Source organism: Dicentrarchus labrax, unplaced genomic scaffold (assembly GCF_905237075.1).
Source record: "Dicentrarchus labrax unplaced genomic scaffold, dlabrax2021, whole genome shotgun sequence".
NCBI classification, from domain to species: domain Eukaryota; kingdom Metazoa; phylum Chordata; class Actinopteri; family Moronidae; genus Dicentrarchus; species Dicentrarchus labrax.
This window is the reverse complement of record NW_026136703.1, coordinates 9,280,772-9,297,521: the sequence shown is the minus strand read 5'-3', so window position 1 is coordinate 9,297,521 and position 16,750 is coordinate 9,280,772. Positions and strand designations below refer to the sequence as shown.

General features: G+C 43.9%; 1 protein-coding gene across 4 annotated transcripts in view; it reads right to left on the bottom strand.

The window, feature by feature from the left end:
* The window catches only part of tiam2a (TIAM Rac1 associated GEF 2a), a 93,037-nt gene that overhangs the window by 48,886 nt on the left and 27,401 nt on the right, over positions 1-16,750 (bottom strand). Inside the window, exon 1 of one of the 4 annotated variants that reach the window (XM_051390739.1) lies at positions 3,872-3,983. The exons of the other annotated variants lie outside the window; for them this stretch is intronic. The gene's annotated coding sequence lies outside the window, so the exon portion shown is untranslated. Of the gene's footprint in view, positions 1-3,871; positions 3,984-16,750 lie in introns of those variants that run through there. 4 annotated transcript variants of the gene reach the window in all.

The following is a 16,750-nucleotide window of genomic DNA, read 5'->3' as shown; positions in this document are numbered from 1 at the left end:
AGAGCTTCATGTTTGATAACACGTGTGCCAGTTAAAGAGTAGACCTAATCCCCGGCATTTGGGCGAGGACAGTGTTTGGTAGGCGGCACTACTTTTTTTCTCACAGGGATAAACAAAGCCAGTGTAATACTGAAACAGCATGTGTGTGAGTGTTTTACATTTTCTGTATCTGGAAAAAATTGTTCTAATTGGCAGATTTGCAAAAAAATATTCTGCCAATATCCCAGAGAAGAAAATATTTCCTGCAGCCCTAAAAGTATCAACAAGTCCATGAACTTAACTCCAACCAAGTTCCCATTAGTATCACATCAACCAAGCTTTGTACTATACAAGACAGCACAGTACAGTAGTGCCACCCTGGCGCTACAGTATGACTAGTTTAAAAATTCACTCCACCCCCTAAGTCCAACTCTCCTCAACCAGCCATCCAAACCAAACATTAGTAGCATTTTTCCACCTCCCCACAAGTAAATGACGTCGTCTTTGATCGGGGTTGGGAAAGTTTTTGAAAGCCGGCTACAGTTTACCCGTCTGTTTATTTTTAAACATTGGAATCCTAGCTCGCTCCTTTTTTTTCACTAGTCACCGCCAAATTTGTCCAGGGGCAGGATCCAAAACCAGAAACGGCTGAGGAGCGCACTTTTGCGGAGGCACCGGGCATCTTCTGAGAAGCAGTGTGACTGTGTCTTGTGTGTGTGTAATATAACCCACTTACATGCGTGTAGCGCACACTCCAGGAAGGCTTTGAAATAGCGCTAACTCTACTAAGCCTCGCAGCACACGTACAGCATGTGTAAGGTTACAGTGTAAACACCCCCTGCCAAAAGCCCTAACCTTCAGGATTAAGTGATCTGCAGCATTAAGAGTTTATCTGCTCTTGCTTGGATGCACCTTGACTGTGAGGTGAAATTAAATAGTGTTGACTGACTGAGTAAATGGACTACTGTAAAAGAGTGTGTTTAATACATGAAGTTCAGCGGAAAATTCCAGCGGGCTGAAACATTTTAAATGTAAAGCTGACGAGGCACTAGATACCAAAGTTTTTGGTCGGGGGGTGCAAAGAAAGAAAGAAAATCAAACATGACAATGAGCCACACAAGGAAATCATTCTTCTTTAAACTGTTTAGAATGAGTGTAAAAAAGTAGCACTTAAAAAGCTCAGTGGAAACTTGGCCAGAGGCATGTTAGGCCTGGTAATGAACTTGAACCATCACTCTGAGCTGATCAGAGGATTAAGCAAACACTTGCTTCGTTCCTCAAGAGTTAGGGTGAACCAGAGAGGGAGAATATTGAATAGAGTCAGTGCTGATACAGAGAGAAATTGTCAAGGCATTATAAACCTGAACCCACCTATCCCAGCAGCTTTCTGTCTGTAACCCACAAATGATTTCCAGCTTTGTCATGCTAGTTGAACTGGGGCCATGGTTCACATAAACCCTAGGAAAAGCCAAGCCAATAGTGCTTATAGATGCACGGTCAACTGCACTCGACTGATCCTACTCTAAGCATTTGAGTCTCTTTCATTAACCGAGAAATCTGTTGGAAAACTGGCATATTTTTTTACTCAGTTCCCCTTCCATCCCATGTCTAAAAATTCTTACTATGCATACATCACCTGATCCTTGGAATCTGTTAGTATCACTAGTTCCCAAGAAGCATAGCAAGCAGAAGAATATCTTGGAGTTTGTCTCATATTTGGAAGCTATAAAGCGAGAGTAAAATGATTTTAAGACGTTCAACACGAATGGAGAGACTAAACAATGCTCTCTGTGGAGGAAAGGCCGAGAAAGCAGCTGCTGACAACAGTCGGAGTCAGCATAAAGCTGGTTGTCGAACTTGTCAACATGACTGCCTTCTTTTAACACCACCCCTGACGCTTTTCTTGCAAAGTTCATTCACGTAGCGCAGCACTGTGCATATGAAAGGCTCAAAGGCGTGCCAACACACAAACCTAAAGAACACACACGTTTGCCTTCTGCTGCGACTTGAACTGGAGTATTGTGTGACTGTTTTGGGAGAACAACAAGACAAGTCTTCCTTTTAGCTGCAAACCACTGCGCCCAGTCTGAACTCTCCCTCCCTCTTCCCCTTCAGTCCTCTGTTCTCGTCAATAGGCTTCCTACGGGCCATCTGCTCAGGGGCCAAGGGACCAGTGCCACCCTAACACTCCTCACGCACACCCCATGACCTGGCATTCTTCTCAGGCTGCCCCTGGGTGACTCCCACGTAAGCTCCATGTTTAGTCTGGCACAGTGTGTGTCGTAAGTCTGCAGCTCAGGCCAACAGTAAGGAATGGGCCACACCTCGACATGGTATAAACACAGTAGGTAGGCTACATCATGAAGGCAGTGTGTTAAGGAAGTCTTTTTTTCCTACATGAAGACCACCGTGCATTTGTTGAACGGGAGCTACAACCTCCCTCACAAACACAGAGTGTGGAGCACTGCATTTGCAACTCTGACCCTTGTGTCCTTGAATCTAAACTTGAAGAGCAAAGCTGGAGGAACAAACTATTGACACAGCAGTGTGAAACACAGGCCGATTTCCCCGGAGAATTAACACAGGAATATCATGATGCTGTTAATGCAGTTTTTTTTTTACCTACTCTGCCATAAAACACTGGTGATAGAGAAATTTTGCTGGACTTTTTCAATGGTTTCCCAAAAGAGTACTTTCTGTAGAGCAATAATGCTGAAGATACAGGATAACCATGTGGTGCAATGCTTAGTTAACATGTGGTTCTGGTGGAAGAAATAATAAAAAATGCAATAACAAATTAAGCGGCCAAAATCATCACACACAAAATAAAGTACTGGCTTTCATGCTTTTTCAATTATTAATGCTGTGAATGAGGAACTATGAGGTCATCTGTTATTGGTAGTGACTGCTAACACAATCACACTGCCTTCCTCCTGTCAAATCACAGCCCATGGGACATGTCTCTTATCACTTTCCTTTGGCGCTGTAACAACAGAGCTCTTAAAGGAGCAGCGAGCCTAAAGCTTCGCTGTTTGAGACACTGCTTCGATTCAAACTTATGCAAAACAACCCACAAGTTGTTTCGGCACAAAAACATCAACAGGAAGTGAAGAAAAGAAAATAGTGGAGCCAAAGACCAGTCCGTCTCCTGCTGAGTTTTTGTCATATGAACCAGATTTAAAGTATCCTGCGGTTGTTTGCTTATGAGGAGAAATGTCTATCTATGAATCACTCGCTGAAAGCCCATATTACTGTGTGGTGGATTCAGCCAAAGCCACCAAACATCCATCACAGTGCTTGTTAAGTGTCTTTCGGACTTTTTCATTATACATTTAGAAGCTCTGCGCCTGGCCCCCGACCAAAAATGACATGGCAGCCTCCTAAAAGATTAATACACGTATGCCACTGTCATTCCACAGCGATGCCAGGAAAATGAAAACGTTCCCAAACGCTTCCATACAATGTGCTCACACTGAGCAAGCATCCAGTGACTTCAGTATGAAATACAAAGTTAAAACAAGGTGGGAAGTTTGTCAAACTCAGTTGCTGTCATGAGTGAACTCTGAAACACACAGCAGCAGGACTGATAAAGGCTGAGATTGTCAAGGGTCACTTTGTTGGATCTTAATTTACAAGGCCACATGTGGCAGACTTTTACAGCAAGGCAGACCATGCACTACAGATAAAACCTAAAGCACAAACTGCTATCTAACAGATACAGGTGGAAACTAAACAGCACTCATACATGCAAACACACAGTGTAACCCACACCTGTGGATCTGGACAATGGGAAATACAATGCAACCTCTTCACCCCAGCCTCCTCTTAATACAGTAAACAGGAGAAACAAAGGGAGAGAAAGATAAAACACAGAGCCCATAACATCTCTTACCTCTGTGGCCCGGGCTTTAATCTAACAGCTCTTTGAACAGCTTGCAAAGGAGAAATCTAGCTGGTGTTCTCTGATCTCAAACTGGATTCTCCCTGTGAAGGCTCGTTGAGTCTTAAAGCAACATACACACCGCATCTGACTCACACACCCAAGACACACTGGAGGACACGTGGAAACTCCCTCCCGGCTTCGAAGCGGCAGCGAATCGCAATCCTCCTGAGGTAACCCTGGGTAACGGAGAGCGCCAGGAGGAAAAGCAGGAGAGCTGGGAGGAAAAAGTGAAAAGTTCTCAACAGAGGAGCTCTCACAGAATGAGAAGCAAGGATGTTTTATAGCTCTCATCCATTTAGAGTCTCCACTGCAAAAAAAAGGCCCCTCTACTCCACAGTGTTGTTTTTCCTATATGCTGCTTTTCCGTTGGCTAGGAGGAGGATGCAGGGCTTGTTACAGGCAAGTCGGTTTTCCATAGCTGTTTGAGGCGATTGGGCCAGACAAGCTGGCGTAAGTTTGCTGCAGCGCTGCCTGGGAGGCACTGGGGAGGGCGCAATGACTGGAGCTCTTGTCTGACCCTAAATACCACAATGACCCAAGGTGGAGGCCAGGGAGGCTGCCAGCTACTGGGAAGACAGCAAGAGAGAGAGTGTGTGCGTATGTGTGGAAATGACATGGGAAAAACAAAGTTAGCGACACGGCGAGGCTGTTTGAAAGTTTGCAGGGGCCAGAGGGGCCAAATGTGCATCTCATTTTAAGGAGGTAATTAAAGCGCCAACAAATGAGTCAAAACCTTGCCTGGAATTAAAATTTCTGAAATTAACTCAAAGTGTTGTGACTAAGCCTCATCTCGGAGGAGACGACCTTGAGACCGCCGTCGGTCTAAAAACACACACATGCCTCCATTTGTCTATGGTTCACATAGCTGTGGTCACACAGTCAAACTGGACCCATTCAGAAAGCCACACCAGAACACAACACAGCATCAGAACTGGACAAAGAGTGCCAGACTGTTCCTAAAGCTGCTCCCAACTCTTTTGCAAGCTAGTTGTTTATTCCAGAGAAACTGAGTGAATATTATTGGTGTTCAGAGAATTCACTGAAATCACTCCTACAAATGGAAAACATGAGAGCCTATTTAACTGCAATCGGGGTTCTTCTTTAGAAATTCATCTGGGTCTGAATGGCTATTCAAAGTCATGACCATGCCACGCTCTATGAGCAGCTGTGGAATAGTCTTCCATCAGCCTGCTGCTTGACATAGAGACATCAGCTCTGAGACACAATATTAGCAGCGTTCACCAGGGCTAAACAACATTGTTAACAACACAATAGTCCCCGTGGCCTAGTCTGAGCTCCTCTCAAAGCCCTTTGTTGGCTATAGATGGAGGCAGCTAAAAGGTTGGTCAACAACACGCTGAAAAGAGCAAGGCCCTGAGAAAGAAAGAGAAGGCAGGGAGGGCCGCTGTGATGCATATTCATATAGAGCAGGTGCTGGGTCTAATTCCACACGGCCAAATGGTCTAACCCCTAATTAAGACCAATTAATGCCCCAACAAGCTCTCCAGAGCCAAATGAAATCCCTCGATATCTAAGCTCTGGGCAACTGACTCATGCACACATCTCAACGGAATTTCCATTCACATGTCTGCTGAACTAATGCTGAACTTGATAGTGGAAGCTGAAAGTCACATCACACTACATCATAACAATTACTTAGAACTGATGTGTCATTCTGCCTGAGAGTTCCTTACTCAGGAGTAACCAAATGTAGCACAGGAAGTACAGGGGAAAGGCGTATCCAACAGGCTTTCACGTGGAGGAAATCGGGAGTACTACCGTTGTATGTGTGGTGACACAGAGCTTTGCTTTGGGATAAAGCTTTTGAACACCAACAATCCCGTCCGATACTGAGGTCTAGATGACCCCTGATGGCCTTTCTGTCGTTCAGCCGAGTGTGACAAAACCCAAGTTCCTTACAGAAATCCTGTTCTCCAATTTGCACCCACAAATACGGCTAAAGTTGGCCGGATGTTGGTTTAGCTAAACCAATATCAGGCCATAAAGCAATTTCTGTAATGGCTGATAAGTATATTGAGTCCAGCTTCAGGGTTTAAATGACCCAAAGTGCTTCCAAACCTCCCACTAGTCCTAATGTGAGAAAGCCCTTTTAAAACACCCACTTTTTAGCCGTGTTAGTGGTTTCATTCTGTGGACTCTTCTGTCTGTCTGTCTATCTGTCTGTCTGTCTGTCAGTCAGTCAGTCGGATGGTCCATCACTCACGTCCAGACTGCACAGACATTCATGGTGAATGATGACTCTTACTGACTTTTTTTTTTTCTTCATGAAACTTTTGGATGAAAATTGTGCACAAATTCATGTCCCCCTCAGAAACAATTGTTCTAACTTTTCATTAAATGCCATCAGCAGGTAAAAATTTGAATTTGTCCAATACCTGTTGTTTTATGCATGCTAATGTGCACTGCTATTATTTTTAAATTGTATGGAGCTGCACAATTAATCTTTTTAAACTTGTGTGCAATGACAATAAAGATATTCTATTCTAATCTAAGATGGTGAATGTGGTAAACATTATACCTTCTTAGCATCAGCATGTTGCCTGGCTCTTGTCTTGTTTCTTCACAATTAGCTGATTGAAAGACAATTAATGAACAACTTTGATAACTGATTAATAATTCAAGTAATTTATAAAGTACACATTCCAACATTCCATTATTAGTATATTATTAATGATTCGTTGAAAATATAAGTGTTTACTTTCCTTTTTAAAGATAAATTAGAGTATTACATAGGGAGCAACTCTGTAAATTCAGCACATTGACAGCATAGCACTTAACTTGTTTTCAGTAACTCTGGCATCTCAGATAGATAGATGCATCCCATTTATGTGTTAAACTGAAGAAAAAATACACCTTAACTTTCCATATAAATTATTCTTTTTATGCAAAATACATTCATTATGTCAGAACTAATCTCAGACACATTACTTGCAATAATCCAACTCTCACTGGTCGAGTAATGCAGGTGGGGCTGTGCTGACGAATGCAGTGCAGAAAAGGAGCAAAGGAGAGTCAGAGGGAGAAAAATGAGTTTTCAGTCAGCATGCTAATATTTCTTGTCTCTCTAATAAACAGCATGATGGAGCTGGAGGCCGTTTATGGTTTGATGCCATTGATTATCCTGCTCACTGGGGACTGCAGTCTGCGGCAATTTGAGAATGAAAACCTCCTTTGGGAGGAACTTAATTGCTCTTAATTACTCATTTCAGCAGAGATTAGTACACTGCCTCACACAGAAACCTGGACTTAAATATCAATGGCCTAGAGATGCATTAGAAATGATTACTAGATGGTGGGAAGAATGGGGGGCGTAGACTGATGGAATTTACTTAAGCTGGGATGCTTTAAGTCAGGGTGAAAGGTCAAGTCTTTTGTTTGGTGGTTGGCCTCCTCCTCTCAGAGCAACTCCACCATTTTAACAATTCAACAGTTGGGGGGTTATTTTACAGGCGAATACAAATATTTTGTTAGAATATCTTTGCATATAAAAAAAGACAGTCGTGATATAAACCCACCCACATTAAGAAGTTTTCTTTTGACAGAAGGTGTTTTTCCAAAAGAACACAATCTAAACGTGAAAAGTGTGTAACACAAAAATAATCAGCAAAATGCAAATATTAAAAATGTCATTCATGTTCTGTGACATTCAAATCATTCAAAGGTTATCCCTCCCACCACCTATCCTCTATTCTTCCATCTCCGCCTCCTCATCCCTCTGTCCCATACAGTGACATCTCTATTTTCTGCCAGCCTCCCCCTGCTTTCAGCCCAGTTCATTTTCTATAGATTGCAGCTCCTGTCAGACAAGGCAGCCCAAAACACGGAGAGTCCGACACGACTTTAAATTAACCAGGATATGCCGCTGCGTGCATGCTCTCTGCGAACAAAAGATTGGTGATGTGTGGCTGTGTGTTGGGTTAGCGTTTGTAGGAGAGGACAGCGGCAGTGTGAGAATGGAAAAATGAGAAAACAGTATCTGATGCTTTGTTTAGGGGAGACACTGACTCGGAACATCCTCAAGGGGGTGTCGGTCCCCATCTGCTGCCTTTTAGTGTGTATGTTTTTGAATGCCTGTGCACTTTTACATGTGCATGCTTTGAGTGGCAGAGGGAGGAATAGGTTAACAGCGCTCACAAAAAGATAGCGGGTGTGAGATCCAGCAAACAGCTGGAAGACTGCAGGTGCAAATCAGCTTTCCATCAGCTTCTCTGCTAATTAAGCAGCTTAATGGACAGAAGAAGGTCATTTTGAGGGTTAAATCTGTGAAGGGAAAAGTCACAGACACACACACGCACACCAACACGTACTTGAACTTGATCCAGAGCTACAAAATCTGGCTTTCAGATTAACTGATATATCCACAATTTAGCTGGATTGATTTACCGGTGCAACTATTAATCTCCCACACACACACACACACACACACACACACACACACACACACACACACACACACACCTAAACATCTGTGCTGCAACAGACTCAGCCAAGTTGCTTCATGCCAAACAGTCTAATCAAAGCAGAGCTAAAGCAGAGCAAGCTATTAGAGCCCCTGTCTTCAAGCTGTATAGTTAAAAAGAAAATGCCTGGAGGTGATGGTAAAAGTAATAGAATGAGTGACAGGCGGTGCATACAAACCATGTGGAGTCTTTAGCAGCCACAGGGCTAGATAAGACACCACGAGGCTCCTGGGAAAACAAGAACACACCCAGCCCTGCCCAGGAAGACGGGGGCAAAGCACAACAGCTTCCTCGCACAAAGGGGAAGGAGAGATACCTAATTATCTCCCCGCCGATAAGAGATGGGGAAAAGAAAAGTGCCTTTGAGGCGGAGAGAAGGGAAAAGAGTAACGACATTAGCCGTTAACCTTCAGGAAGGTAAGTTTGAATCTCAGGAAACTTAGTCAAAGACAAAAACCCTTTTCTCCTCCTCAACTTTTAGCCAAAGCTCACAGTGACTTTGTATATTTTGCCAATGCGTGCATAATACACCTGCATTAAGCGCATTCGCGAACTGTTTGATTCCACTAGAAGTGACTGTGGCTGTCCTTTGTGCGCTGCGGGACAATCTGTCACAGGCTCCGTGGTGTGAGCTCTAGTGATTAATACGATCAGCCCGCGACTCACTCACTCATTACCATAGCCATAGCCACTGTAGTGTACTGCGGCAGTCATGTGAGACACAGTCCAGGCTCCCTAAGGTGATCCATCAGAGATCATTGACCATTGCAGTACAATATCAGTCACGTGGAGCCAGCTGCTAGAGGTCACACAGAATCACCAGAGGTTTCAGGGAAACAATGAGGTACTGGGGATTTGGGAGCAGGTAGAAGTGTGTGTGTGTGTGTGTGTGTGTGTGTGTGTGTGTGTGTGTGTGTGTGTGTGTGTGTGTGTGTGTGTGTACAGTAATCGATGGAAAGAAAGCAGAAGTCGCACATACATATTCAAAACCACAAACACACATGCAGCATCAATCACAGGACTCAACAGGAAAGAAAAACCTATTGAGGGAGCAAAAATCGATTCATCTGCAGTTTGAAAAGGACAAAACGAATCGCTCAACGTGCCCCAGACATGAACTAGCATGATAAAAGCTGTGCCTTCTACTCAAAATGAATACAGCTCTATCTGGGGTAGTAGGGCAAACAACCAAGTCTGGCTTTATCCCAGCAGACACACACCAACACACAAACCACACACACACACCTGCTAAACTGGCACGTACTGCTGCAGGGAAGGGCCAAACAGTCTGCATCCAGATGCTCTCTGGATATATGCATGTGCATATGTGTGTGATGCGTGTGTGTGTGTGTGTGTGTGTGTGTGTGTGTGTGTGTGTGTGTGTGTGGCACTCCTAGTCTCATCCATCACTGCCACAGACATGCATTAATCCCTCTCTGCATTCTTGAGGAGCTCTGACGCCAGAGGGAGTTTGCCCTTGTGGCCTCCCCCACCCTGGGTATAGAGCACCACTCAAGGCCGCTGGAGCCACTTTTGCCCGCTGCATGAATATAACTTTATTCAGAAATCTGTTGGCACCGTGTGAGCTGATGGATCACTAGCATGTGATTTAAGCTTGGAAAGCCAGAGGACAGGTTGAAGCTAATGGGTATGGTAATTCCAATGTTATCTCCCTATGCCAAGGCGAGCCATATGTTCATGGTAAACTAGTGCTCCAACTGGCAATGTCTCTTCTTTTATGGCCTATTAAGGGCCAGAGTGTCAATAACAGTCAGGCCAAACAAAGCATGAATCACTCAGCTAGCTCTGATTGAATTCATGAGCATCATTCTCTCAACTGCGCAGGTCAGGACACCATCTGACTGATAACACATGTAAACAAACCAATGACAAATGATGATCAGGTGAGAAATACAAAAATTAGACAATGACAAGGTCATAGGACTTGTTGGTACTAGCTCAGCACTTTCTCCGCTGTTTATACATCACAGTCATGTCTGCTGAAGCCATAAACAGTGACAAACTGACAGGCGAAAGCCAAGATGATGCTTCAAGTCTATTAGAGGTGGTTAGACTAGTCTGGGCCTGTCTGGGTGGTTTTTTCATCTTGGTCAAGGTTAAGATAGATAACAAAGGAGCTGATGCTCAGCTAGCCATTAGGGGCCATTACCTGAGGAAATTACAGTCCATATTAAAGCCTTTCTTTTACCACATTGGCAGGTCTGAAAGATTGCCCCAGTTAAGTGCTTAGGACAGATTTTACCTGGTGAGAACGCCATCTAAATGTGTCAGATCAGTCAGTGTGGCGTAAAAATGTCCACTTTAGCAAGAGGTATTTCAGTTCCATTCAAAATGCTTTTAATACTGACACTTTAAGAAATGCCTTAAAAAAGTGAGGCTGAACTACAAACAATCAGGATTATCCCTCTCTATAGAAATGAGGATTAACTTGTTCAAAAACAAATTAGGATGAAAACACATAAAGTGCTACCAAGACTGCTTTGCTTATAAGGAATGACCTTTCTGCAGCAATGAATTCAAACCATATCACAAATTCATTAAATTGAGAATGAATGCGATGATTCACCAGAGAGCCTTTAATATTCTCGCCGCACTGTCGAGCCTGTGTAAGACAAGCATACATCCCCGTCTCTGGCTGTGCTGAGTGGAGCCAGGCAACAGGCTGTAGATGGTAGGATAAGAGCGGTGGGGTTGACGGCATGAGGTCGTGGACCTACATCAGAGCCCTGTAAACACAGGACCACAGTCTGGACGGCTAAATAAACCATCCATCAGGTGAAATCCCCACTGTTTAGACACGTCCTGTTGTACCTGCAGCCTATATACATGCGTGTTTACATACATGCAGTGCATAAATGTCCTTGAGCACTCATGCAGCCTTTAAAAAAGGAAGTATCCCACTTATAGTACAGCTTTGGTAAACACAGTTTCTGAGCTCACAGGCAGAAAAAAACTTCATGTAAATCTGCACATAAAGTAAGCATCCTCTGACGTAAAGCTGCTCACAGCTACTGGCTCTCTACAGAAGAGGGAGAATAACTAATATTCTCTGCTGAGCTGGCTGTTGATCAAAGGTGGGTAAATTCTCGAAGCAATAAACAGGTTATGAAGTAAGACCAGCTTAGTGCAATCTCGCTTTTACAGGAACACACTATTGCTCCTGTTATCATTAACCAAAACTATTTGTTTTATTGCAGCTTTAAGCCCAGCTGGCCATAATATACAGTATCTGTTACTGTTCGTAGCAAACTTACAACACAGATAAGTGGGAGAGAAATCTGAGCTGGACTGTCTGCTCAGCATCCTGAAAGCACTGATGATGGGTGAGACAGCTGGTGAGGAGCCAGGCGCAAACACACACGGACATTTTACTCATCAACAGAGCTACCGGTTCTGGATGTCTAAGGTTACTCCGAGTATGCAGCACACTTTTAAATATCTGCGTAGGACGTACAGGAGGGCAACTATGTGCACATGCAAGTGTGCAGAAAAACGTTCAATAGTCAAAGCCAAACATTTATTTGAATAGATGTGTCATTTGATTAAAGCTAATCCATTTTATACACCAGACCACAGATTTGGAACAACCACACCTGGGTGTATAAAAACATCAAGCTGTGGCGAGCAGTGTCTGTTTATGGGGCTTTGGTTTTTTGGGGGTTTTTTTTCGGTGTGAGAAATAAGGCCACACTGGACACGTCGTGCAGAGGAGAGCTCAGCACTCACAAACAGGCTTAACACCTGCGGTGAGTGTGTGTCAATGTGGATGAACACAACTTTGCATGTCTTCTTGCCTCTTTTCCCAGCAGTCAGTGCACAACCCATGACCTAGTTTCCGTCGCCAAACTGTGTCATAGGTTAACATGCAATTCATCGCTGTATATAGAATGTTGTGTGAAACCTGTTTGAAGAAAATTTGCTGGGTAATGCATGTGAGCGAGCTTGTTTAAGTGTGTTCATAGGATTGTGCCTTTGTCTCCGACTCCTTTTCATTTCAAGTAGAAACAGATTTTGACTCTTAACATCGTGGCAGGAATTCTATAAAGCTCACTTTAAACGCAGCCCAAATGGCAGAGGTGAGATTAGATTTCACCGTTGAATTATCACAAGAAATTAGCCGGGAGCCGTTATCGACCTATAATCCAGAACAGGTGCTCGACAAAAGCACTCGAGGGCCACGGTGTTTAGCTGGGAAAGTTAAATAAACGCAACAACAAAGCCTGACCTGTGCTGGCTGCAAGAAAAACACCTAAACCAGTTTCTCTAGTCACGCGGATGCAGGGGCACGTGAACTAATTCGATTGCCGCAGAAAAGTCACAGACAAATCTTTGCAGAACAAACTCCTTTGTCCCGCTCTGCAAAGCCTTTTCACTGAGGAATGTGGTTCATGAGGACTGATAACACAGAAACCAGCCATCGTGGGCACAGAATGGCACCTCATCTAAGGGCATGGCAAAGACTCGGTTAAGCACTAGCAGCTGTGCCACATGTGCACCGCTTTAACCGACACGATTAAATTAAGGCCTCTGCCAACCTCGTTATTATCCCATCCATATAGGGAGGCTCAAGAATGCCAATGAGGGCCGTGCTCATTATGCAGTCGTCATGCACAGTGCACAGAAAGAAACAAGTACTTTCACACGATTACAGACTGTAAATCAACAGCAAATTCCAGATGACAGGATTCTATTCTATAAAATTATAGGCCTGTCCTTAATTTTTATTCTGTAAAATAAATTCCTCGAGCAACTGAATTACTGCTCAGGGGCAGACACAACAGCCCAGTGATGTCCCGTAGGATGGGCTGGTGGAATCGACGGGCAGATGCTCTGACCAGCGGAGGTCACGGGAGGTCAAGCTGTTCCATTATGAGAGGACAAGGGTGGTATTTATTCACAGCCTTCTCCTCCTAAGCAGGGGTGGGCTTAGAGGGAATGGAGATGGATACTTAACCCTTGAGGCAAGCAGCTAACTACAAACCATCCACTGTTTCTCTCATTAGTGGCGGAGATATGGAGAGCAACTGTTCCACCCCACACCCACTAAGAGAAAGGTATGAAAAGAAGAGGGGAGAAAAGGCGCAAAGTAAATTGCCGGAGAAAGCGAGAAATCCCACAGATTATCCGACTCCTGAATGATCAAGAGAACGCACCCGGGCTGGATAATAACAAAAGAATAGGGGACAGGGTGTTCTGACAATACTCATGCACTGCAACCTACTTTAAACAGCAATAATGACCACAGAGGCTGATAGCGGTTTGAATAGTCTAACCTGATCTGACTTGTCTGCACAGTCTGTGAGGCTGTTTTGTCTCGGGCTACATCAAAGGGGCTCTGATGTACCCCTGCACACAGCATGTAGAAGATGATACTGAACTTTTTCAACATTTTTCATGCTATGTATGAATGTACCTTGGCCGTGGACTCCTGTGGCTAGCCAAAGCATACCGCATGGCTTGCCAGAAAGCCCAGACATTAAGCTTGACGATATGGATGCTGGTAAAAGATCGGAAAGAATGAGCACAGTCTTCCAAGCTTGTTAAAATACTTGCTGGCTTAGAAAAAAAAAAAAAGCCTGTGGCACTGTATGATAGCATGATTAGCAAAAGCAGCAGGCATGTCTGGGACCAAACATGAACAACCCCGCCTTAAGACACACACACACACACACACACACACACACACACACACACACACACACACACACACACACACACACACACACACACACACACACACACACACACACACACACACACACACACACACACACACACACACACACACACACACACACACACACACAATTTCAGAAAAGCTGCCCACTGACTAATGGCCTACTTAAGGACCAATTAAGTGTTGTGTATGCCAAGAATAAATAAAAAGGTTGAAATGTGTTCATTAAGGTTTCTTAATTAAAATTTCATCAGCTACAGGACAAATGAACATGCAATTCATGGAGCGAAGGGAAAAGACACAGAGCGATATGACACATGAGTCTTGTAATACAACATGACTGTTAAAAGTACAGCTTTCACTCAGCTCCTTGAACTGTAAAAATCATCTTAACTATCAGGAAACCCCAGTTCCTGGAGTTTCTCGACATTGTTATTATTAGTTTAAGCCCGGGCATGCCAGTATGAACCTATGCACTGTATAATATTGTTATTAGTATTTAAAAAAAGACGACCACAAGTTTCCAGTGAGGCTGATTTCTCCACGCGAGCAGACCACATGGCTTGCCGCTGGAGACAAAACCACTCGCTCGCACACACAGAAAATTACTACTGAGGAGCAGGACGAGCGCCTAAAGAGACAAGGATGGTTTTCAAAATAACTTCAAGAAAATATCATAGTTATTAAAGTCATTCTTTTACAGTTGGAGTCTTTGCCAGGCAGAAACAGAGATGTGGACTGAGGAAATTGGCAATCACTGATGTATCTAAGCTCGAGCATCCATACCTAAGGCAAAAGAAAGGTGAAATTAAGCTTTCTAGGACTTGTTTTTATTGACACAGAAGATGAGTTGCAATAACCTAGACACCAAAGTGCATCCAGTGCATGTCTGTGAGTTGAGTGACACAACATATTAGTCACCAGTCAGGGTGTGCTCCTTGGATCACTAACCTCATAAGACTGTGAATAAATGATTTCACCCTTCAAAAGGGGAACTGATTTATAATGAATGACTTCACCGCTGTACACATTCACTTTACACCAGATCCTGTCATATGCCAAGCGAATATCAATGAGTATATAAAAGGGTGTTGGATGTAGAAAAATGCAACATCTCAGGGAGAGGTGATTTCTTTCTCTTTGATTAGGCAGCAGGATTCCTACCACGAAAGCAGATCAAGATAAAAACTCTCACTGTGTTGAAGCCAACAGGCGGTTCACACACAGCTACTCCATCAACATGGATGATGAAGGCTTTGAGAGAGTTATGCCTAGTTCTTGTTATTCAGCTAAAAAGAATGCAAGAAGAGGAGCTGCTATTCAACATGTGCGCCACAGTGGCCCCACATACTTCAGCAGTGATTTTCTCATAAGCACACACACAGGATATGCACATCCCTTGTAGATGTGAGTCAGTCCTTCCCCTTTTGCCACACAGAGTCAGTCTAAATTGTAGACACTGCACGCTCACACATCATCCGCATTCAGGGAGATCCATCTGGAAAAGCCAACAATGGTCCTGTTGAGTGGGTCAAACCACGAGGGAGGTGTGAGGGGCTGAGTGAGATGACCTATATTGTCCTTTCCATGGCATAGATGTAGAGAAAGGTAAGGTCTAGGAGGAAGTCTAATCAAAGGCCCATAAGATGCCACTCTCATGTCTGTATGGTAAAAATGCTGGAGCCAGGGGACCGGTAAGCCTAAAGACCGGAAACAGAGTCAAACAGCTAAACTGGCTCTGTCAAAAGGTTAAAAACAAATCCTAAAACACGCCGTATAGCGCTGACCCTCTGATAACCTTTCTTCGGATCAAAGTAGTAGTGCTTGGACAGAGTAACCAAGACCATATCAGTGGGAGTCCATAAAGCAAGAGGTTCGCTTTCTTGGCTCCAGCACCTTTAATAACATTAGGATTGAGCTGCAGACAAATTAGGAGCCAGTTTCTTCAATGACAGTTGAATGTCAAAGACTATTAATTGCCTTTGGTGTCCTCTGTACACACAGCACACACATCTCTGCTAAAAAACGAGACTGCTAAAATCTTTAAAAAGCGGCATTTATAAAAAACCTGGTGGCATCTGCTGTAACATCGCTTGAGGAAGAAGGTGTATTAATATTGCAGGACTGTCCCAGGTCGCAACAAGCTGAGCAGTGACCTGCACTCTGTGTAATCTGCTTGACTTAGCATCAACCCACAGAGGAACGTACCAGCAATAACACTGTCCTTCTTTACTTTATATAAATGTAGTGCCCTTGTGTATTTTGTCAGGGGTGAGTTGATGTCATGTTTGATGGCAAAAACTAAACAGCACTAGTGTATAAAAGACACACACTAGCTCCTGAAGGTAAAGATGCGAAAAAATATTTTTTTCTACAAAGGTTTCTTATGGTTTGTACAAGGCTTACTGGGTAGAAGAGTTTAGACAAGCCTTTGCACCTGCCTTTGCACCTGTGCCCATCACAAAAAAAAAACACCCAAGCCCGGCTGTGCAGCCAAGGTGGCATTGAGAGCTAGCCGGGCAATGTTGGGAAGTCGTTCCCCCTGGGCCAAGTGAATGGGTTAAACAGCTCTTATGCAACAGCCAAGCAGAGATCATGTCTTGGCACTAGCAGAGCAGAGAAAAGTGAAGTTGGACGTTTCTGGGCGAT